This window comes from Thalassophryne amazonica, chromosome 1 (assembly GCF_902500255.1).
Source record: "Thalassophryne amazonica chromosome 1, fThaAma1.1, whole genome shotgun sequence".
In the NCBI taxonomy this organism is placed as follows: domain Eukaryota; kingdom Metazoa; phylum Chordata; class Actinopteri; order Batrachoidiformes; family Batrachoididae; genus Thalassophryne; species Thalassophryne amazonica.
In genome coordinates this window covers 170,904,348-170,929,442 of record NC_047103.1, presented here as the reverse complement: position 1 = coordinate 170,929,442, position 25,095 = coordinate 170,904,348, and the positions used below count along the sequence as shown (strand labels likewise).

The 25,095-nt window shown below is 45.7% G+C and overlaps 1 long non-coding RNA gene across 1 annotated transcript; it reads right to left on the bottom strand.

Annotated features, from left to right (window-relative positions):
• Positions 1–13,314: 13,314 nt before the first annotated feature.
• On the bottom strand, positions 13,315–24,822 carry LOC117520906. The gene is made up of 3 exons (XR_004563811.1): positions 24,738–24,822; positions 13,787–13,882; positions 13,315–13,422 (listed from the first exon to the last, which is right to left on the bottom strand). It is a non-coding gene; the product is annotated as an uncharacterized LOC117520906 (long non-coding RNA).
• Positions 24,823–25,095: the final 273 nt, after the last annotated feature.

The following is a 25,095-nucleotide window of genomic DNA, read 5'->3' as shown; positions in this document are numbered from 1 at the left end:
TCCAGAATACCTTATGAGCATATAAAAACTTACATAGGATTTATGTAAATGAGAAACCTTTAGGAAATTACACTTGTGGTCGTCAAACATCTAAAGTAATTAAAGTTTAATGCAGACATGCTGCTTACTGAATAGTTTTATAACTTTAACAAGCAGAACTGGTCGTAAACGTGAAGGCTTTAAAGCTTCTGCATAAATTATACAGAATTAACACCCGACAGCACCTCAGCTGGGTGGATCAGAAAGTGGTGCGTTTCTTCATCCGATCACACGTCTATGACTTCATATCCATCCCTCAGGGAAGCTCTGAGACCTTTTCCTCGTTTCCTCCACCTTTGGACAGAGATGAGCATGTGCTTCTCTGTCCAGAGAAATTGTCCCTGAAGCGGATTTTCAGCTTGTTGCAGATCCTCACATGCGAACAACTCTCATGGAGAATTGCAAAATAATTTGCCCGGGCCATTCTGCTCTCATGTTCTGACCAAGTCTGTGCACGATGTCCACAGCATTTTGTAGTCTTTCCGCTGAAACTGGCACAATTTCAGCCACGATGTTGATCACTTCATCTCTGATATTTTCACCTGCTTTTTCGGGTAACCCGTTCAGCCTTAATGACCATCTCCGCTTGTATCTTTCCTGCTCCAACCAAGTCTCACGGAGCGTTACGTTCTCCTTCTGAAGAGCAGCCATTTGTAGTTTTAGTTAGTCTACATCTTCAATTATTCCTTTCAAGGCTGATGTATTAGCTTCCACCGATTCTTTCACCTTCACTACAGCATCAGTGTTTTCTTTCAGCTGCCATTCCAGAGCCTGGAAATGTTCACTTTGGGTATCAATCGTACGTGACAGGTTGTGAATGGCATTCAGAATGATGCTACTGGATGACTCTTCTTGTTCTGTGGCCTTCTTAGACTTTTTTGGATTTGGGCTCTTTAAAGGAGTATGTTCTCTGGCTGGACTCGAGTTGTTAAATTCTTCCTCCATCCACCCTTTTCAGGTTTCAAATCCCACAAAACATCAGAGTGTTGGGAAAGTGAAGTACACGGACCCACGCCAGGGGGCGTAAATGAACGGCCAATAGGAAATCCGAATAAATAACAATTTATTCTGCAAATGTGCACAACAACCAAATATGCTTTTAGTCTGTCAATCAATCTACACAAAAGATGACGTGTGGGCAGGCCTGAGGGTAGGAGACACCTATCCAGAGAAGAGCCGGGACCCACTACTACTGCTGGCAGGAACAGACACAGGTTAAAGATGGGTGTGTGTACACTCAGCAAACAGTCAGTAAAAAATACAATTCCTTCCTGAGGGAAAACCTCCACCTCCAAACACAGGAACACAGAGTACGTGCAGTGCCTTATGTATCACTTAATCAAAGTCTGAAGTGAGGAGTGGAGACGCCAACTCCTCCAACTTCCACAAACTCGGCTACAAGCTGCAAGTGTACAAAAAAGGTTATGACTGCAAAAGGCTCTGCTGCAAAAACGTGTGCGTACGGCACAGAACGGCTGAGTAGTTTACCTGACAGGTAAGCTGATAACTCGGCAGAGTTCTGATGATTCTCCCAGGCTTTTATGGGTGGTGGTGAAGTTGGCTGATGACTGACAGCTGTCAGTACCGGCGCTCCTGGAGCTCCTGAGAGGCGGCTGCGCATTCTGCTGCCTGAAACCCGCCAACAGGCAGGGCGCCCTCTGGTGGTGAGCCAGCAGTACCTCCTCTTCGGCGGCCCACACAACAGGACCCCCCCTTCAACGGGCGCCTCCTGGCGCCCGACCAGGCTTGTCGGGATGTCGCTGGTAGAAATCGGCCAGGAGGGCCGGATCCAGGATGAAGCTCCTCTTCACCCAGGAGTGCTCTTTGGGTCCGTACTCCTCCCAATCCACCAGATATTGGAAACCCAGACCCCTCCGGCGAACATCAAGGAGCCTGCGTACCGTCCACACAGGCTCTCCGTCGATGATGTGGGCAGGAGGCAGCGCGAGGGTGCAGAGGTCCGAGGTGTGATACGGCTTGACTTTGGACACGTGGAACACGGGGTGGACCCGCAGTGAAGCTGGGAGTTTAAGCTTCACTGCGGCTGGACTGATGACTTTGGTGATGGGAAAGGGTCCAATGTATCTGTCCGTTAGTTTGGGTGAGTCCGTGTTCAGAGGTATGTTCTTAGTTGATAGCCAAACCTCCTGCCCGGGCTGGTAAGCGGGGGCCGGGGCGCGTCGGCGGTCTGCATGGCTCTTTGCCCTCGTCCGGGCTTTCAGAAGGGCAGAGCGGGCTGTCCGCCACACCGGACGGCACCTTCTGAGATGGGCCTGGACCGAGGGAACCTCGACCTCTCCCTCAACTGCTGGGAATAATGGGGGCTGGTACCCCAAATACACTTAAACGGGGAGAGGCCGGTCACCGATGATATTTGGTTATTGTGGGCATAGTCGATCCAGGCCAGATGCTGACTCCAGGCCGTCGGGTGCGCGGAGGTCACACAACGTAAGGCCTGTTCCAGATCTTGATTAGCCCGCTCTGCTTGTCCATTAGTCTGTGGGTGGTACCCGGACGACAGGCTTGCGGTGGCCCCCAGTTCCCTGCAGAAACTCCTCCAGACTTGCGAGGAGAACTGGGGACCATGATCCAATACGATGTCCATCGGGATACCATGCAGACGCATGATGTGGTGGATCAGGAGGTCTGCAGTCTCCTGGGCTGTCGGGAGCTTCGGGAGGGCCACGAAGTGGGCCGCCTTGGAGAACCGGTCACTATCGTCAAGATGGTAGTCATTCCCTGGGACGCAGGGAGGCCCGTGACGAAGTCCAGGCCTATGTGTGACCAGGGGCGTCGAGGCACTGGCAACGGCTGGAGGAGTCCTTTTTCGGCTTGGTGCACAGCCTTGCCCCTGGCGCAGGTGGTACAGGCCTGGACATCGGTCTCCATCGACCCCCACCAGAATCGCTGCCAGACCACTGCCACGGTTCTTCGCACCCCTGGATGGCAGGAGAGCTTGGAACTTTGACAGAAGTCCAGGACTGCAGCTCTTGCGTCTGGTGGGACGTACAACTGGTTAACTGGTCCACCGCCGGGGTCCGGGTGACGCGTCAGGGCCTCCCTGACGATGTTCTCCATGTCCCACGTGAGGGTGGCGATGATAGCGGACTCTGGTAAGATGGTGTCTGGTGGATCCGACAGTTCTGTTTTGACCTCCTCTTCATGCACCCGGGACAGCGCGTCAGACCTCTGGTTTTTAGTCCCGGGGCGGTAGGTGATCTGGAAGTCAAAAAAACAGTGACCAATGGGCTTGCCTGCAGTTCAGACGCTTAGTGGTCTGGATGTACTCCAGGTTCCGATGGTCAGTGAAGACCATCTTGCATGGCGAGATGCTGTCTTGGATTATAAGCAGGCACTACTGGCTACAAAGCGTGCCTATTATTCTGAATTGATTAATAAAAATAAGCATAATTCCAAGTTTTTGTTTGAAACTGTAGCATTTCTTATTCATGGACAGCCACCTGTTATTCACTCTCCTTTCTCAGCACAGGACTTCTTGGATTACTTCGAGAAGAAAATTGAGGATATTAGGTTGAGTATATCTCAGCAGGCTTTGGCCCAACCACTGCATACTGCTGTGGAGGTGGATGCGCCCACTGAGGTGGTATCCAGATTTACAGATTTTGACGGTATCTCGTTAGGCGCACTGACGAAGCTCGTGATGTCTACTAAAAGCACAACCTGTTTAATTGATCCTATACCAACGAAATTGTTTAAGGACTTGTGGCCCATTCTTGGACCAACTGTGCTGAAAATTGTAAATCTCTCATTGACTTCTGGATCTGTTCCTAGGTGTTTTAAGTCTGCAGTGATCAAACCATTACTTAAAAAATCTAATCTCGACCCTAGTGTATTGAAGAATTATAGACCGATATCAAATCTGTCATTTTGTTCTAAAATCCTGAAAAAAGTGGTCTCACGACAGCTTGTGGACTATCTCACTGAGAACAATCTTTTTGAGCCACTGCAGTCTGCTTTTAGAAGATTTCACTCCACAGAGACAGCACTTACTAAAGTAGTGAATGACCTTTTGCGAGCAATGGACTCGGATATCACTACGGTCCTGGTGCTGCTGGATCTTAGTGCTGCATTTGACACTGTGGATTACCATATTCTACTCAATAGGCTGGAGAATAACTTTGGGATTACTGGAACTGCTCTTGCATGGTTGACGTCGTACCTGTCTAGTCGTTCCTACTGTGTATTGTGTAATGGAACCTCCTCCGATCGTAGAGACATGAAGTTTGGGGTTCCTCAGGGATCCGTTTTGGGCCCCTTGCTTTTTTCTCTTTATGTAGCACCCCTCGGGAATATATTGCGGCCTTTTGGGATTCCCTTTCATTGCTATGCTGATGACACTGAATTGTATATGCCAATAACTGCTGGTAATCTTACTCACATAAAGTCCTTGGAAGATTGTCTTGCATCAGTGAGAAGTTGCATGTCTAGTAACTTCCTACTTTTAAATTCTGATAAGACTGAGGTTATGGTTTTTGGTCCAGCGAGATATCGGCATCAATTTGATCAGCTGGCATTTAGCTTAGGTCCGTGTGTTATACATCATACGGATAAAGTGAGGAACCTTGGAGTAATTTTTGATCCTGCATTGTCCTTTGATCTCCACATTAGAGACATTACAAGGACTGCCTTTTTTCATTTGCGAAATATAGCGAGGATTCGTCCTATTCTGTCTATGGCTGATGCTGAGACTTTGATTCACGCGTTTGTCTCTTCTAGATTGGACTATTGTAATGCTCTATTCTCTGGCTTACCGCAGTCCAGGATCAGGGGTCTTCAATTGGTTCAGAATGCTGCTGCCAGACTTTTGACATGGAGCAGAAAGTTTGACCACATTACGCCAATCTTGGCGTCCCTGCACTGGCTTCCTGTTTCTGCAAGATCGGATTTTAAAGTATTGATTTTAGTTTATAAAATTGTTCATGGACTTGCACCTCCCTATCTGGCTGACTTGATAAGCCCCTATGTACCAGCTCGGGCCCTGCGTTCTCAGGGTGCAGGACTTCTGTGTGTTCCCAGGGTGAATAAGACGTCTGCCGGTCACAGAGCTTTCTCCTATCGTGCCCCAGCTCTGTGGAATGATCTGCCGGCACACATTCGGCAGTCGGACACTGTGGAGACCTTTAAATCACGTTTAAAGACTCATTTATTTTCTCTGTTTTATCATTAGTGTTATGATGTGTTTTTAATCTTGTACTTTTTTACTGCTGTTTTTTTCTTATGGTTGTTTTTATTGTGTTTTAAATTTGTAACTGTTTTTATGTTGTGAAGCGCCTTGAGACGATTTTGTCGTGAATTGGCGCTATATAAATTAATAAATTTGAATTTGAAGACCGTGAATGGAACCGCAGCTCCCTCCAACAGATGTCTCCACTCTTCCAGGACCTCTTTCACCGCCAGGAGCTTCCGATTGCCAATGTCATAGTTCCGCTCTGCCGGGGTCAACCTGCGGGAGAAATAGGCACAAGGGTGGAGAACCTTGTCGGACTCCCTGCTCTGGGACAGCACGGCTCCTATCCCTGAGTCAGAGGCATCCACTTCAACAACAAACTGGTGGTTAGGATCGGGCTGCACCACAACTGGCGCAGTCGAAAACCGGCGTTTCAACTCCCTAAACGCGGCTTCGCACCGACCAGGTGAAGGGGACTTTTGGGGAGGTCAGGGCTGTAAGTGGACCAACAACCTGACTATAGCCCTTAATGAACCTCCTATAGAAATTTGCGAAGCCGAGGAACTGTTGCAGCTTCCTACGGCTTACTGGTTGGGGCCAATCTCTCACCGCCGCTACCTTGGCCGGATTGGGTGCGACGGAGTTGGAGGAGATGATGAACCCCAGGAAGGACAAAGAAGTACAGTGGAACTCGCACTTCTCGCCCTTCACAAACAGCCGGTACTCCAACAACCGCTGCAGGACCTGACGTACATGCTTAACTTGGATCTCAGGATCCGGGGAGAAGATGAGGATATCGTCCAGGTATACGAAGACGAACCGATGCAGGAAGTCCCGCAAGACGTCATTTACCAATGCTTGGAACGTCGCGGGGGCGTTAGTGAGGCCGAACGGCATGACCAAGTACTCAAAGTGACCCAACGGGGTGTTAAATGCTGTCTTCCATTCGTCTCCCTTCTGGATCCGAACCAGGTGATAAGCATTCCTAAGATCCAGTTTAGTGAATATTTTGGCTCCATGCAGGGGCGTGAACACTGAATCCAATAGAGGCAACGGTATCGGTTGCGAACCGTTATCTCGTTCAGCCCTCTATAATCAATGCATGGACGGAGTTCGCCGTCCTTCTTGTCCACAAAAAAGAAACCAGCGCCTAACGGGGAGGAAGAGTTCTGGATTAACCCGGCAGCTAAAGAGTCCCGGATGTAGGTCTCCATTGATTCGCGCTCAGGGCGTGAGAGATTGTACAGCCTATTGGACGGATACTCAGCACCAGGGATTATATCAACGGCACAATCATACAGTCGGTGCGGGGGAAGCGTGAGAGCCAGATCTTTACTGAAAACATCAGCAAGATCGTGGAACTCAGCCGGCACTGCTGTAAGATTGGGGGGAACTCGGACCTCCTCTTTAGCAGTCGCACCGGGTGGGACCGAGGATCTTAAACACTCCCCGTGGCAGGTTTCTCTCCATTGAGCCACAGCCCCAGTTGGCCAATCGATCCGGGGATTGTGCTTACTCATCCATGGATAACCCAAAATAATTCTGGAGGTACAAGGTGTTACAAAAACACGATCTCCTCCCTGTGGTTTCCAGACACAACCAGTGTTAAGGGCTGTGTCTGGTGTGTTATTAACGGAAGAAGGGTGCCATCTAGTGCTCGTACCTACAATGGTGAAGGAAGGGCCACTAGAGGGAGCCCTACTTCCTTAGCCCATCTACTGTCGAGTAGATTCCCCTCTGACCCCGTGTTGATCAGTGCTGGGGCATGAAGGGTTAAATCCCCACTGAGGATCATGACAGGGACTCGTGCGGATTCACGTGGTTTCCCCTCGTGAGTATTATGGCTCACCCTTAGCCCAGTCTCTAAGGGCGAGCGTTGTCGTTTTGACTGCTTGGGGCAGTTTTTCTGCATTTGCTCACTCGAGCCACAGTAAAAACACTCTCCACGTGCCAGCCTCCTTTGTCTCATTCAATCTCATTTTGCCCGGCCACGCCCCTCGTCTCGCTCCCATCGATGTTCTTCTAATCGGTTGTCTAACCGTATAACTAGGTCGATAAGCCCGCCTAAATCCCGCGGCTGATCCTTCGCCACCAGGTGCTCCTTTAGGGCCGGAGACAGCCCCCATATAAATGTGGCGCGGAGCGCTACCGCATTCCAGCCGGCTCTCGCTGCCGCAACGCAGAAGTCGACTGAATACTCAGCGGCGCTCCGGCACCCCTGTCGGATTGACAGTAGCACGAGGTTCCACCGCCAACGTAGACCTGCAACACACCGGAGCCGCTAAGTCCCGAGTCCCCAGGTGGCCACCGCTTCCAGCTGTCAGATCCGGTACTGCTGGCAGGAACAGACACAGGTTAAAGATGGGTGTGTGTACACCCAGCAAACAGTCAGCAAAAATACAGTTCCTTCCTGAGGGAAAACCTCCACCTCCAAACACAGGAACACAGAGTACGTGCAGTGCCTTATGTATCACTTAATCAAAGTCTGAAGTGAGGAGTGGAGACGCCAACTCCTCCAACTTCCACAAACTCGGCTACAAGCTGCAAGTGTACAAAAAGGTTATGACTGCAAAATGCTCTGCTGCAAAAACGTGTGTGTACGGCACAGAACGGCTGAGTAGTTTACCTGACGGGTAAGCTGATAACTCTGCAGAGTTCTGATGATTCTCCCAGGCTTTTATGGGTGGTGTTGATGATGGCTGATGACTGACAGCTGTCAGTACCGGCGCTCCTGGAGCTCCTGAGAGGCGGCTGCGCCTTCTGGTGCCTGAAACCCGCCAACAGGCAGGGCGCCCTCTGGTGGTGAGCCAGCAGTACATCCTCTTCGGGCGGCCCACACAACACAGAGAGGTCGCCGCGCTGCGAGATCTCAGTAACATTGAGAACTGCATTGAGACGCTCTGATCACGCTGCACTTTAACCGCTGCACACGGACAACACCATTAACATCGCAACATAAAACTATTTTTACATTTTGCCTAATACTCTCATGAATATATTCTCTGGGTTTATAGACGTTGTTATTGTGTTTATTTTATGTGAACGTGAGAATCACAGTCTGTCTCTCCGTTATTTTCAGTGGGAGCTGCTGTGAGCTACAATCACTTCCTGTTCATGTCGTTCTGGGGGAAAGTGAAGTTTGCTCTTTAACGTCTTGATTATTGTTCTTTACAACACTGTTTGTCCTCTTTGTTCCAGACTAATATATATCATATGTCTGAAATTCGTTATAATTATTTTAGCATGTTTTCAGGGTATCATGCAGCAGTCTCTTATTAACGTGACGAAAAGCATAAAAAATACATTTTCGTAGTATAATATTAATTTATAATTGTCATCATGTGGATTCTGTATGTTGTTTTGACTGCAGCGACTCTCTGCCACGCAAAGGATTATGGGATACATAAAAACCCTGGATTAAGGTGATGTCAGCATCATCACATGCTTGCCGAATAGCGGCTAAAGAATAGCTAGGTTTGTTGCTAGCACTTGACATCCTGTTTATTTATCTTAATGTGGAAAAACATGCTGTGCAGGAGAACTAATCCTCTGAGTTAAAAAGACGGCGTTCAGAATTAATAGTGTTTTTCCAATCATCCTCGACTACCAGTTTTAGATGTTTAAAGGTTTTTTTTTTTAAATTCAGGTATCAGAGCCTGCTGAAAATGTTACCGCCCATTCTGCCATCTTCCCGGAAGCCACACCTCTCGACAGGAATGACATCCCGTCGGGACAGCGGCATCCTCCAACTGAAAAAAACTCACCCAGAGCAGACCGACACTGAGGGACCAAGTAACTTTCATCATAAGGAATTAATGCATTTCCGAACGTTATCTTCCAAAACAAGGGTGTCGTGTGCAGAACAGTTTTCAGCTGTAATGATGAATCCTGGGAACAGGTCAGATTAAAAGACCATTTAATCCGTGATCCGGCTTCTGACGTTTTAGCTTTCGTTGTTAGCTCCACGCCGCACGTCGTCTTCTCCATTTTTTTTGCAGAAGCGTTACAGCGCTACATACAGGCCTGGCATATGTACTACACCATTTTCACGCGGTTTCACTGGATCTGTGATAACGGAGATATTTCTTGAATGGAACACTTTTTGAAAACGACAAAGAAAAATATTGTATAGGAGAAGTTCCGTTTCAGTGTAGACAAGGCCTTAAAAACATGGGATGAAATTAAATTAAAATAATTGAGGAATTATTTTCTTGAGGGTGCTGTGACATATCCAGGGGGAGCTCTAGCACCTCCTAGTGCCCCCTGGCGCCGCCCATAGTTCATTGTCTTCTTGCTGGTCCTGCTGATCTCTGAGAGCCAATAGTTTGTATTTTATTAAAAAGAATACATGACATTTTGATTACAATTTGCCTGAAGGCACATGGGAGACTCAAGAAGCCCAGACTTGATCTGTGTTCTTGTATGAAAATCCTTCCTTGCTGCAGTCCACCATGAAGCTGTAGAACTGCTGATGAAACAGTCAAATGTTTTGTTAATCACAGCCATAGAAGCCTATAGGTCCTTCAGCATTGTGTCTTGGTGGCTTCCCTCACTCGTCTTCTTTTTGCACAGTCACTCAGTTTTTAAGAACTGTCTATTCCAGGCAGATTTACCATACAGTACAGTTCTGCATCCTCCCCCTGACTTGTCCAAAGAAAACATGCTGTAAAAGTGATGATTTGTATTAAAAAATGGTAAATAGACCACATTACAGCCTGCAAGTCGTGGAGCACTTCACACATACCTTGGGCCAACCATCTGTAAACACACTCTGCATTTGACAGTCAGGTTGGTTAGGACACAGATGCAGGGCTCACACAAACAGCTCTGAGCCTTTTGCATGTTTTAGTCATGTCATGTATCATAGTCTTGCTTAGTTATGTTTTGTTTCATGTTCAGTTCAGGTTACCATGTTCAGTTTATTATATTTGTTTTGTTTCTTTTATTCTCTGTTTCATTAGCTGGCCACATATTTAGTTTTCTGTATTATTTATGGTTTGCTTTCACTCTTGGTCCCTTATTTTGCTTTAGTCTTAGTTTATTATTCTGTTTATCACGTTTATCATATTATACTTTAGCCACTGGTTTTGGTTATCATTTATCGTCAAGTGGTTCTTATCTGATTATGTTCTATTGTCACTTATTGCTTATCAGTTAGTTCCTTTTATTTATTGCACTGTTTTGTAGTGTTAGATAATAGCTGTGCTAATTCCTTATTCTATGTTAGTTATCAAGTGTTTGTCTGTTATCTGTCTGGACGTTTCTGAGCATTAAGTTTCACTTCCATCATATGTGCAAGTTTCAGACACAGGGAGAGCTCCCCCTGTTGGTGAGACAGTAACATTAGAAATGTGAGACTAAACCACACCTACTGTGATGCCCACAAGGTATAAAAACTGTTGTATGATTCATTTTAGGGGCCTTCCCAAGATGGACACTGTCTGTGAGGGTCCCAGGCCTGGTTTCTAACGTGACCTTTAATAACCTCAAAATGTGGAATACAATGGTTTGGTTTTTTGTCAGGGGCAGAATCTTACATAAGAGCCTGGGAGAAATAACAGTAGTCTTTGGTTTTGATGTTCTGTTCTTTTATGTAGTCTTAGTTTATGTTGTCACCTCACTATTGGTTACTGCATTTATTTTTATATTTTAATCCGTCTCACTCCGGTTCTAAGTTTTGATTATAATCATTGATCTCCTTGTTTTCCATCATTTACTTAGTCATGCTCTGTCAGGTGTTGTTAATGTATTATTCTGTTTTAGCTCTGCTCATAGTTCACTGTTTCCCTCAACACCGATCCGAGTATGTTCCCACTCCACATCACTGCACCAGCCATTGTGTCCTCTCTAAACCCTTTTGTCTCACACTTTGATTCTGTCTGCTTTGTATTTTCATTCACTCCCGCTCTTGCACCTGCTCACGTCTCTTTATCTCTTTTATTACTTCACTCTGTGTTCCTTCCTTCACTATCTTGCACTGTGCACAATCTTTGTCTTCCCCGGTCACACTTCCTTCCAGAGCCTTCCACACACCTGCTTCACATCACCCTGATTAGTTTGCTCTTTATTTAAACCCTCACAGTCTCACAGCTCACTGCCAGATTATTGAATGTTATTCACTTTCCAGCCCTCGCACCTTGCCTTGCATTTAGCCTGCCAGTATTTGACCCCGTTTTGTCCTCGACCACGTTTTTTGTCTTTGTCTCTGATTGCCACCACGCTGTGTTTTTTGACCTCTGCCTGTTTGTTGGACCTAGTCTCAGCCTGCCGTCTGTCTGTACCTTTGCGTTGCTGCTGGACCACTTGTTTACCAAATTCCTGCTTGTGTCTTCCATTAAACCCTCTTCTACTGCATTCGCTGTGGGAGTTTGCATTTGGTACACCTGGTTTGTGCCCCGCTTTGACAACTACACAAGAACATTTAGATTTTTTTTTCCTTTCAACCTCCCTCATGGAGACAGAATTACAAAAATTGCCACTGCCCAAATATGAGTGCATCCAGAAAGTATTAAAGTAATTCATTTGTAAGAATCTTAAAAAAAAAAAAAATCACATTATCATTATGGGGTATTGTGTGTTGAATTTTGAGGGAAAAAAAAATTCATCCATTTTTGAATAAACTGAATACTTTCTGGATGTTACTAATGGACCTGACTACAACTCTTCACTCAATGCATTTTGTTTCAAAGCAGAAAAAGAAAGAAATGTTTAAAGCTGCAGCACGTATATCTTGTGCCATCTAGTGGTGATGTTACAGATTACATGATGTCATCACGTCTGGTGACAGGGTTGAGGGGGAGCTGCTTTCATGTCGATATGAAGGGCTCATGCTGAGCTTATGAAGACATGTTGATTCATTTTTGCAGGTATAATACGTTAATTAAACAGATGGTTATGAATTCTAGATTCCATTTACACTATTAAAACACCCCTAAATCCTACAATCTGTCGCTTTAGATATCCAAACCTTGTGATGAATCAGAGATTTGAATTAAAGGCAGAATCCTTCAATGTGCTTTTTGTTAAAAATGTATATGTATCAAAAGTTTGTCAGTATTGACTTCAGAAATCAATAATTTGATGATATCCTGTTTTTCACTGCAGCTACAAAACACCAACTCCAGCAAATGATAAAAGCCGTGTGTCATCAGGTCATCCCACAGCCACATCTGATTTTACCCAAAAGGGCCATTTACAGTCAAAACAGTGGGACCAGAACAGAACCCAGGGGTACTCCACTTTCACAAATGAATATTTAATTGTTATTCCATTAATAAAGATGCAGATAAATATGATTTGAAGCACAAGAGTAACAAGACAAAGATACATACAAATACAACAAGTAAATACAACAACTTGTTGTGAAAGTGTAGGAACACGGACCCACAACAGGGGGCGCAATGAACGGACAATGGAGAAGGTAAATAACAAGGTTTACTATTGTGAAACGAGCACAATAAATACAACAATCACAATTTGGGGTCGAATCCGCTGGTGTCGTGTGGGCAGGCTCGAAGGTAGGAGACGTCCGTCTCAGTCGAACCGGAACCACCCAGATCTCCTCTGCCACCGAACCCTGGAAATACTGGAACCGCCAAGTCCCGAATTCCCAGGTGGCCACTGCCTCCGCTCGTCGGATCCGGTACTGCTGGCGGGAGAGCGCAACAACACACAGGTGTGGATGCGACCGCACCCAGTAACGGAGAGGGGAGAAGCCGCCTCCACCTCTTGTCAAAGTACAGCAGGAAGGTGAGTACTTATCCAAGCAATGAAGCTATCAGTAGTCAACAGTCCTGAAAAGGTTTAACAAGTTTAGCTGGTTGTTCAGAATATAAATGCAGAGAATATACCTCAGTCTTAGGCGATATCTCGGCACTGAGGTGGAGACGCCGTCCTCCAGATATACCTCTGTGCTGAGTGGAACAGCTGTGTCTGGTGATGGGTGACAGCTGTCACCCAGGCTACTCCCATAAGGCGGCAGCGCCCTCTGGTGCCTGGAGCCCGCACTCCAGGCAGGGCGCCCTCTGGTGGTGGTGGGCCAGCAGTACCTCCTCTTCAGCGGCCCACACAACACAACTTACTCTTTGTCAGAAAAACGGCGCTGGCGAAAGACCAGGGGAAGATCCTTTGACCAGTCACTGTTCATGGACACACCACTGGGTTCAGGTTGGGAAGATTCTGGTGTCTGATGGGTCCTGATGGGGGAGGGGCATTTAAGTGTGACTGAAAGTGCCACAAAATTGTGTAAAATATTTCTGTAAAAGCAGAAACAAAGTAAGAAACAGAGCTTGGAAACGTAGGAGACCAGAGATCCCTGACAACATTTTGTATTTTTCCCAGCTGGAACTTCTGAGTTCCCACTTTCCAACTAATACACTATGAACCTCCTCCTTCATCTCACCTGGAAGATCTAACAGAGATAATTCATTATATTTGCCATGGAATCCCACAAAATACAAAATAAATACTTTACCAGAAATAAAATTAAAAGCACATTTTACCAGTTTTGTGGAAAATTGAAAAGGACAACAGGAAAGTGATACAGTAACATCCAGATACCTCTGTTTAAAGAAAAGAGGAAGATCCTTGGACCAGTCACTGTTCATGGAGACACTGCTGGGATCAGGTTTACAGGATCCTGGTCTCTGGTGCACCCTGATTTGGGTGGGGGGGGGGGGGGGGGCGTTGCAGATTTACAGTGCATCCACAAAGTATTCACAGCATTTTACTTTTTCCACATTTTGTTATGTTACAACCTTATTCTAAAATGGGTGAAATTATTTTTTTCCCCTCAAAATTCTACTCACAACACCCCATAATGACAACATGAAAAGTTGTTTTTTTTGGGGGTTTTTTTTTTGCAAATGTTGAAAAGTCTCATCCAAAACAGTCCCTCCACACCCAGAGCCTTCAGCATTTCTGGATGGATCTCATCAACCCCAGAGGCCTTGCCACTGCGGAGTTGTTTGACTACCTCAGTGACTTCCACCAGGGAAACTGATGATCCCCATCAGCTTCCAGCTCTGCACCTACTATAGAGGGTGTTCCGGTCTGATGCAGGAGTTCCTCAAAGTGTTCCTTCTAGCACCAGATTACATCCTTAGTAGAGGTTAACAGATTCCCATCCTAGCTGTAGACAGCTTGGATGGTTCCCTGTTTTCCTCTCCTGAAGTGCCTCACGGCCCATCAGAAGCACCTTGGTGCTGACTGAAAGTCCTTTTCCATGGTTGCTCCAAACTTCTCCCACACCCGCTGCTTTGTCTCCACCAAAACAAAGGCTGCCGCCCTTAGGCCTGTCGCTACCTTCCAAATGCCTCCGGAGTTCTCAAAGATAACATATCCCAGGAAGACTCCTTCTTCAGCCGGATCACCACCCCTTGAGGCACCTAAGACCTTCAGGCCACAGCTCACTGCTGCACCTTCAGCAATGGAAGCTTTGAACATTGCCCATTATGGTTCAACGCCCCCAACCTCCACAGGGATGCTAGAAAACCTCTGCCGGAGGTGTGAGTTGAAGATCTGTCAGACAGTGGATTCCTCCAGATGTTCTCAGTTCATCTGTTTGGGCTTACCAGGTCTGTCCAAAGTCGTTCCCCACCCTCTGATCCAACTCACCACCAGATGCTGATCAGTTGACAGCTCTGCCCCTCTCTTCACAGGAGTGTCCAGGACATGCGGCCTCAGATAAGACGATATGATCACAAAAAAAAAAAAAAAAAAAAAAATCGATCAGCTGTCTTCGGCTGAAGATTCTTATGTTCGAACATGGTGTTCGTTATGGACAGTCCATGACTAACACTGATGTCCAATAGCAAATGACCACTCGGGTTTAGATCAGGGAGGCCATTCCTCCCAGTCACGCCTCTTCAGGTGTCTGTCATTGCCCACGTGTATGTTGAAGTCCCCCACCGGAACCCCATGCAGGACTCCAGCCAGGGACTCCAAGAAGGCAGAATACTCTGAACTGTTGTTCGGTGCATACGCACAAACAGTCACCTCCCCCGGCAACCAGCGGTGATCAGCCGGGGGCTTGTGAGTATCGTATCCCTACACTCGCCCGGCAATTCACACCCTGGGCAACTCCAGAGAAGAATAAGGTCCAACCCCTGTCAAGAGAGTGGTTCTGGAGTCGAGGCCCACCAGATCTAACTGGCAGTGCCCCACCTTCACGCACAAGCTCCAGCTCCTTCCCCCACAGCGAGGTGCCATTCCACTCCCCCAGAGCTAGCTTCTGCTACCTGGTGTCGCCAACCAAATGGCCCCTCCCTAAAAACTGGTCCGCCTTGCCTTCACTGCGCATCCTTCATTTGGGACCACATCAGCTCATCTGAGTCTGACTCTCTACACCCAAAGCGACCAAAGGGAATAATGTGATTATTAACCATCAGGTGACAAAGTAAACCTCTTACATCATTCTAAAGTCAGTTTTAAGCAGAAACGAGGTGATACTCAGCGAGTCGTTACTGACGCTCTGAAATGACGTAGGCGCAGCAGCACGTCAGACTCAGACATGCTGCTGCCCTCTGATCGCTTCCTCCGTCTTTTATAATGAAATAGTGCTGAAATAGAAATAAATAAAATAGAAATAGAGCTGCATCATCATGTTAGCTGTATCATAGTACCTGAATTATCGTTAGCGGTATCATCATGTAAGTAATTATATATCATGTAAAGTATAAATAAAGTATCATGTAAGTAAGTATGATTTTTTTCTACTTCTCTAACTCTCTTTATATGTTCAGTTAGCTGTTTTTCAGTTAGCTTTATATACATTTAACTGTTTTCATAGCGATAAATACATTTTTAGATTCAGATAGTGTTATTTTAAGTAAATTTTAGATTGATATCTTTATATTAATTTAGCTATTTGCATAGCTTTGCATGAATTTATGTTCAGTTAGCTTTATATACATTTAACTGTTTTCATAGTGATAAATACATTTTTAGATTCATAGTGTTATTTTAAGTAAATTTTAGATTGCTATCTTTATATTAATTTAGCTTGTTACATAGCTTTGCATGAATTTATGTTCAGTTAGCTTTATATACACTTAACTGTTTTCATAGTAATAAATACATTTTTAGATTCAGATAGTGTTATTTTACATCAATTTTACAATTTTACTTTGTTAGCTTTATATCCATTTAGCTATTGCTTTGCATGAAATTATGTTCATAGTGATAAATACATTTTTAGATTCAGATAGTGTGATTTTAAGTACATTTTAGATTATATTCATTTAACAATTTGCATATCTTTGCATTAATTTATGTTCAGTTACCTGTTTTTCAGTTACTTTCAGATTCAGTTAGCTTTATACACACTTATCTGTTTTCATAGTGATAAAGGTTTCGACTGATTGTTTTAAACGCATTTAGATTTGGTTAGCTTTATATTCCCTCAGCCCCAACCAGTCCCAGCAGAAGACTGCCCCTCCCTGAGCCTGGTTCTGCTGGAGGCTTCTTCCTGTTAAAAGGGAGTTTTTCCTTCCCACTGTCGCCAAGTGCTTGCTGACAGGGGGGTCATCTTGACCGTTGGGGTTTTTCTGTTTTCTGTAATTGTTGTATGGCTCTTGCCTTACAATATAAAGCGCCTTGGGGCGACGGTTTGTGACTTGGCGCTATATAAATAAAATAAATAAATTTGATTTGATATTCCGTTTGTTAGCTTACAAGCTATAGTTACGTTGCGCTAGATGAATTGTTTTCGGTTTAGATTGAGTCAGATTTATTTTCAGTCAGTTTTAGATTGTTTCACTTTGGTTTTGATTAGGTTGGCTTTGTGTTTTTGTTGTTGTTGTTGTTTTACAACACAGTTTATAAGTATGGCAGTGGTAGGTCCATGACCTACACGGGATCTAGGCGCTCCCGCCATCACGAGCCTCCCAGGTGACTGGGTTATAGCAGTGGGTAGATGGGACTCATTAGCCCTGTTAAGGCGGTCCACCTAGGGAAGGAAAACCCTGATGTTAAACCCCCAGCCTGGGTTACTGCCCCCGTGCCTCCGAGGAAGGTTCTTTAGCCAGAGGCTAGGAGAAGGTCACTCTGATGTAAAACCTACAGCCTGGTGGTCGCCACAGCTGTCTCAGCTTGTCTGTGCCACTGTGGAGTGCCACCTTACCTAAAGAGTGGAACTGGTGTGCGCGAGCTGATCCCCACTTTAAGCAACGAGCGCAAGCGGGAAGGAAAGCCCTGCAGTGATGGGAAGAGGCGAAAACAGCAGATGCATGATGGCACTGGGAGCTGCAGTCTCGATCCTGCATGCAGGCGGCTCAGGAGCTATGGTCGTTTGATTGCTGACCCGAGACAACAGCATCATCCAGCAGGGCCCAGGGTGACCAAGCAGCCCTGTTTAGGGATAGCCCTGCTTGCTCCACATGGAGACAGACCTAGAAAAGGTGGTCTAAACATGGCTTGTCTCACTAGACCCGGTTGGCTCACCGCTGCCAACGGGCATCACTACACACAGTGCGAAAAGAAAAACAAAGAACATGAAAATCGCGTGCTGGAATGTACGCACAATGGATGCAGACAATAGCGATCATCCTCGAAGACACTCAGCCTTAGTCGCCAAAGAGCTAGCAAGGCTTGACAGACATTGCTGCACTCAGCGAGGTGTGCTTTGCAGACCAAGGGTCACTCACAGAGGAAGGTACAGGTTACATACTGTTCTGGTCAGGGAAGGCTAAAGAAGATTGTCGACTCTCAGGGGTCGGGTTCATGATTAAGAGCGCCATAGCACATAGGTTACACAGTTTGCCAGTTGGACATTCTGACCGACTCATGTCACTCCGGCTCCCCATCAACAACAAGGATTTTGCCACTATTGTTAGTGTGTATGCCCCAACCATGCAGGCCGACATCGGAGTTAAGGAGGCTTTCTATAGCGATCTGTACAACCTTCTACAGCACGTCGACACCCAGGACAAGCTCCTCATCATGGGACTCTGATGTATGGAAGGACGTGCTAGGGAAACATGGCATAGGCAACTGTAACGACAATGGCCGCCTGCTGCTGGAGTTCTGCTCTGCACATGACTTGACGATCAACAGCCTGTTCCAACAGAAAGAGAGATTCAAAGCAACCTGGAGACACCCACGCTCCAAACACTGGCACCTTCTGGACTACGTTCTGACGCGACAGCGTGACAGAAGAGACGTACTACATACCAGGGTGATGCCTAGCGCGGATTGCTATACGGATCATCGCTTGGTCCGTTCCAAGATTGCTTTCACTTTCAAGCCCCCTCCTAAGAAGAAAGGCCCACAGTTTAAGAAGCTACAAGACCACAAGCTGCAAGACATAGACACAAAAATGGAGTTCCAGGCCAAACTAGAGGAGAGACTGGGTGGAGAAGAAGGCCTGCCTGATGACCCTGAACAACAGTGAATGAGATTAAAGACCATCCTTCAGGAGACAGCAGCAGAAGTAGCGGGCTTCTCAGCCAGGAAAAATAAAGACTGGTTTGATGAGTCTGATGCACAGATCCAGGAACTACTAGAAAAGAAACGTGCTTGCCACAAGACTTTTTTAGCTAAACCTGATGACCACTCTGCCAAGACAGCTTACAGAAATGCCTGCTCCACACTGCAAAGCAAGCTCCGCATACTGCAGAACGACTGGTGGCTAGCTTTTGCGGAGAAGACACAACAACATGCCGATGCCGGAGACATGCGCTCCTTTTATGAAGCCCTTAAGACCAGCCATGGGCTAGCACATCAAGTGCAAGCACCCCTGCGTTCCTCAGACGACTCCACCCTTCTGATGGACAAGGAAACCATTATGCAACGTTGGTCAGAACACTTTGAAAACCTCTTCAGTGTCAAGCGCACTGTGCAAGAGTCAATCGAGAAGATTCCCCAGGTGGAGGTGAAATGGGAACTTGATGACCCCCCAACACTTGAAGAGATCCGAAAGGCCACCACGCAGCTGAATCCAGGGAAGTCTCCTGGCATAGATGGCATCCCAGCAGAGGTGTGCCAAAATGGACGTGAGGCAGTCCGACAAGCTTCAGATTCTCTTCTCCAGTTGCTGGGAAAAGGAAATGGTTCCACATGACCTTCGGGATGCGGTCATTGTCTCTCCTGTACAAGAACAAGGGCGACAAGTCTGACTGTTCTAATTACCGGGGCATCACTCTCCTCTCAATAGCAGGTAAGATTTTGGCTCGAGTACTGCTCAACAGGCTTACCCCTACCATAGCGCATGAAAATACTCGAGAGTCAGTGCGGATTTCAGGCCAACAGGGGAACCACCGACATGATCTTCGTCCTGAGACAGATCCAGGAGAAGTGCAGAGAACAGAACGTGGCCCTTTATGCAGCCTTCATAGACCTAACCAAGGCTTTTGACACGGTCAGTCGTGAGGGTTTGTGGAAGATTCTTGCACGCCTTGGCTGCCCTCCAAAAGCTCCTCACCATCATCTGCCAGCTGCATGAAGGCCAGATGGGACAAGTGAAGTACAACGGGACTCTGTCCGGCAGCTTCCCCATCTCAAATGGCGTCAAACAAGGTTGCATACTCGCGCCACTCTGTTCTCCATCTTCTTCAGCATGATGCTTCGTGAGGCCAAAGAAGACTTGACAGACGGCATCTATATCCGCTTCAGAACCGACGGAAGTCTGTTTAACTTGCGGCGCCTTCTGTCCCACACTAAGATCACAGAACAGCTAATCATGGAGCTGCTCTTCGCAGATGACTGCGCCCTCGTCGCCCATACGGAGCAAGCCTTGCAGCACATTGTCAACTGTTTTGCTGAAGCAGCAAGAGCCTTCGGCCTCACCATCAGCCTGAGAAAGACAGAAGTGCTATATCAACCGGTCCCCCATACAGCATATACCCCACCCCAAATCAGCATCGAGGGTACCAGCCTGAATGCAGTAGAGCACTTCACGTATCTCAGTATTGTTATCTCAAACAACGCATCTGTTGCCAAGGACCTAGACAGTCGCCTTGCCAAGGCCAGCAGTTCTTTGGTCGACTCTCAAAGAAAGTCTGGCAGAATCATGCACTGCACCTTTCCACAAAAGTGCAGGTCTACAGAGCCATTGTGGTCCCAACCCTCCTGTATGGAGCTGAAACCTGGGTTCTGTATCACCAGCAGATCAGATTACTGGAACGCTTTCATCAGTGTTGTCTCCGAAACATCTTCGGGATCAAGTGGCAGGACTACGTCTAAAATGAGGACATCCTTACCAGAGCCAAATTGCCCAGCATGGAGTCTATTATACTGAAACAACAGCTTCGTTGCGCAGGTCACGTAGCCAGGATGGATGATACACGCATGCCGAAATTAATTCTCTTTGGCGAGCTCAAGGAAGGGAGACGAAACCAAGGGGCCCCCAAAAAGCGCTATAAAGGACCAGCTGAAGAAACAGCTCTCCCTTGCAGGCATTCGGCATTAGTTTTCTCTGTGAATTTTCAGACCTTTTGTCTGACTTAGTGCTTAGCTCAGATAAGATAATTATAGTGGGCGATTTTAACATCCACACAGATGCTGAGAATGACAGCCTCAACACTGCATTTAATCTATTATTAGACTCTATTGGCTTTGCTCAAAAAGTAAATGAGTCCACCCACCACTTTAATCATATCTTAGATCTTGTTCTGACTTATGGTATGGAAATAGAAGACTTAACAGTATTCCCTGAAACTCCCTTCTGTCTGATCATTTCTTAATAACATTTACATTTACTCTGATGGACTACCCAGCAGTGGGGAATAAGTTTCATTACACTAGAAGTCTTTCAGAAAGCGCTGTAACTAGGTTTAAGGATATGATTCCTTCTTTATGTTCTCTAATGCCATATACCAACACAGTGCAGAGTAGCTACCTAAACTAAGTGAGACAGAGTATCTCGTCAATAGTTTTACATCCTCATTGAAGACAACTTTGGATGCTATAGCTCCTCTAAAAAAGAGAGCTTTAAATCAGAAGTGCCTGACTCCGTGGTATAACTCACAAACTCGTAGCTTAAAGCAGATAACCCGTAAGTTGGAGAGGAAATGGCGTCTCACTAATTTAGAAGATCTTCACTTAGCCTGGAAAAAGAGTCTGTTGCTCTATAAAAAAGCCCTCCGTAAAGCTAGGACATCTTTCTACTCATCACTAATTGAAGAAAATAAGAACAACCCCAGGTTTCTTTTCAGCACTGTAGCCAGGCTGACAAAGAGTCAGAGCTCTATTGAGCTGAGTATTCCATTAACTTTAACTAGTAATGACTTCATGACTTTCTTTGCTAACAAAGTTTTAACTATTAGAGAAAAAATTACTCATAACCATCCCAAAGACGTATCGTTATCTTTGGCTGCTTTCAGTGATGCCAGTATTTGGTTAGACTCTTTCTCTCCGATTGTTCTGTCTGAGTTATTTTCATTAGTTACTTCATCCAAACCATCAACATGTTTATTAGACCCCATTCCTACCAGGCTGCTCAAGGAAGCCCTACCATTATTTAATGCTTCGATCTTAAATATGATCAATCTATCTTTGTTAGTTGGCTATGTACCACAGGCTTTTAAGGTGGCAGTAATTAAACCATTACTTAAAAAGCCATCACTTGACCCAGCTATCTTAGCTAATTATAGGCCAATCTCCAACCTTCCTTTTCTCTCAAAAATTCTTGAAAGGGTAGTTGTAAAACAGCTAACTGATCAGCTGCAGAGGAATGGTCTATTTGAAGAGTTTCAGTCAGGTTTTAGAATTCATCATAGTACAGAAACAGCATTAGTGAAGGTTACAAATGATCTTCTTATGGCCTCGGACAGTGGACTCATCTCTGTGCTTGTTCTGTTAGACCTCAGTGCTGCTTTTGATACTGTTGACCATAAAATTTTATTACAGAGATTAGAGCATACCATAGGTATTAAAGGCACTGCGCTGCGGTGGTTTGAATCATATTTGTCTAATAGATTACAATTTGTTCATGTAAATGGGGAATCTTCTTCACAGACTAAGGTTAATTATGGAGTTCCACAAGGTTCTGTGCTAGGACCAATTTTATTCACTTTATACATGCTTCCCTTAGGCAGTATTATTAGACGGTATTGCTTAAATTTTCATTGTTACGCAGATGATACCCAGCTTTATCTATCCATGAAGCCAGAGGACACACACCAATTAGCTAAACTGCAGGATTGTCTTACAGACATAAAGACATGGATGACCTCTAATTTCCTGCTTTTAAACTCATAAAACTGAAGTTATTGTACTTGGTCCCACAAATCTTAGAAACATGGTGTCTAACCAGATCCTTACTCTGGATGGCATTACCCTGACCTCTAGTAATACTGTGAGAAATCTTGGAGTCATTTTTGATCAGGATATGTCATTCAAAGCGCATATTGAACAAATATGTAGGACTGCTTTTTTGCATTTACGCAATATCTTTAAAATCAGAAAGGTCTTGTCTCAGAGTGATGCTGAAAAACTAATTCATGCATTTATTTCCTCTAGGCTGGACTATTGTAATTCATTATTATCAGGTTGTCCTAAAAGTTCCCTAAAAAGCCTTCAGTTAATTCAAAATGCTGCAGCTAGAGTACTGACAGGGACTAGAAGGAGAGAGCATATCTCACCCATATTGGCTTCTCTTCATTGGCTTCCTGTTAATTCTAGAATAGAATTTAAAATTCTTCTTCTTACTTATAAGGTTTTGAATAATCAGGTCCCATCTTATCTTAGGGACCTCGTAGTACCATATCACCCCAATAGAGCGCTTCGCTCTCAGACTGCAGGCTTACTTGTAGTTCCTAGGGTTTGTAAGAGTAGAATGGGAGGCAGAGCCTTCAGCTTTCAGGCTCCTCTCCTGTGGAACCAGCTCCCAATTCAGATCAGGGAGACAGACACCCTCTCTACTTTTAAGATTAGGCTTAAAACTTTCCTTTTTGCTAAAGCTTATAGTTAGGGCTGGATCAGGTGACCCTGAACCATCCCTTAGTTATGCTGCTATAGACGTAGACTGCTGGGGGGTTCCCATGATGCACTGTTTCTTTCTCTTTTTGCTCTGTATGCACCACTCTGCATTTAATCATTAGTGATCGATCTCTGCTCCCCTCCACAGCATGTCTTTTTCCTGGTTCTCTCCCTCAGCCCCAACCAGTCCCAGCAGAAGACTGCCCCTCCCTGAGCCTGGTTCTGCTGGAGGTTTCTTCCTGTTAAAAGGGAGTTTTTCCTTCCCACTGTAGCCAAGTGCTTGCTCACAGGGGGTCGTTTTAACCGTTGGGGTTTTACATAATTATTGTATGGCCTTGCCTTACAATATAAAGCGCCTTGGGGCAACTGTTTGTTGTGATTTGGCGCTATATAAAAAATTGATTGATTGATCTGCCCCAGAGGCATTCAAAACTAAATAAATAAATAAAACCCTTCCATTTTCCTCCTCAAAATATTATCTTTGGAAAATCTATCTACCTAATAAACATCACTTGTTGTGATTTGGCAATATATAAAAAAATTGATTGATTGATTAGTCATGGCAGCATCTAGCTACAGATAGACTCAGCTGACGTTCCAGCATCAAATCTGCCAGCCTGAAGTTTGAGGCAGAAAGAAGTGAGGCCTCACGCCAGAAGCGTCAAAGACAGAAAGAGCGGGCAGCAGCACAAGCCCAGCCTACTCAAGTGTTCATTTGCCCCAAGTGTAACAGGTCTTGGGCATCCCGCATCGGACTTTTCAGCCACCAGAGGGCTTGTAGAAAATAAACTAAAAAAAAAGAAAAAGGCCTTCCCACTATCCTCGCAAGCGAGGAAACTGCCAACAACAACAAGTGCTGAATTTATGTGGAAATGATTGTTGCACAAAAGCTTCAGATATCTGTTGCTGAGACAGATGATGACTGGAGGCAGTTTGAAGCAGAAACGAGGTGATGCTCAGAAATGACACTGCTGAGCTCCAAAATGACGCAGCACAGTGAAGGCAGGGTGGACCAATTCTTAGGGGGGGACTGTTCGGTTGGTGACACCGGGTCTGGTCCGTCGAATCCCTCAACTTTCACTGTCACCCATAGGACAGCCCGTCTGACCACAGCAGCTCCCCCTGCAGGTGGAAAGTCTACATTGCCTTTCTGGGCTGAGCCCGGCCACCAGGTGCTCACTGACTGGCTCTCCGTCCAGATGGGGGCCCTGGGATTCCTCCGGGCCGGGTCATGTTCCCTCTGCCTCGTTTGTCCATGGAGTCTTTGTGAACCAGTCTTAGTCTGGCCCCTCACCGACTTACAGTTAATAACAATAATTATAATAATATTAATACCACATTCAAACAACGAGCTTTAAAAGATGCAGAAAATTTAAATTAGTTGTAAGTGATGGATCCTGATCAAAGAAACAAACAATGTCCACATTGTATTGAAGCTCATTTATTCTGGAACATTGTTCTTGGGAAAAAAAAAAAAAAAGCTTGCAACAATGAATTTTAAATATTTCACATTTTTGATAGAAGCTTTTTTTTCAAATATTGCTTATAAGTCACAGAAAAATACAATTCAAGCTCAGAAACCAGCTGTGTGTACCTCTGTTTAAAGACAAGGGGAAGATCCTTTGACCGGTCACTGGTCATGGACACACTGCTGGGTCCAGGTCCAGGTGAAGGTCCAGCAGCGTGTGCTGGGTCCTGAGGGGGTCTGGAAGGCACACACAGAGCTCTGACTGTGAGTGATGATGGTGATGATGATGCCGTATTTGACATGCAGCAGTCATGGACAGTTTCGATCAGCGTCTCACCTCGGAGCTTTGATCTGGATCTCATGGTCCCCACAAAGATGGGTTTTAGAGGGTCCGTCCTCTGTGTGCTCACACTGACTCACAGCAGACCATCACAGAAACAACACGTGATCACAAACCTTCAGTCTGATAATCAAGCAACAGGTA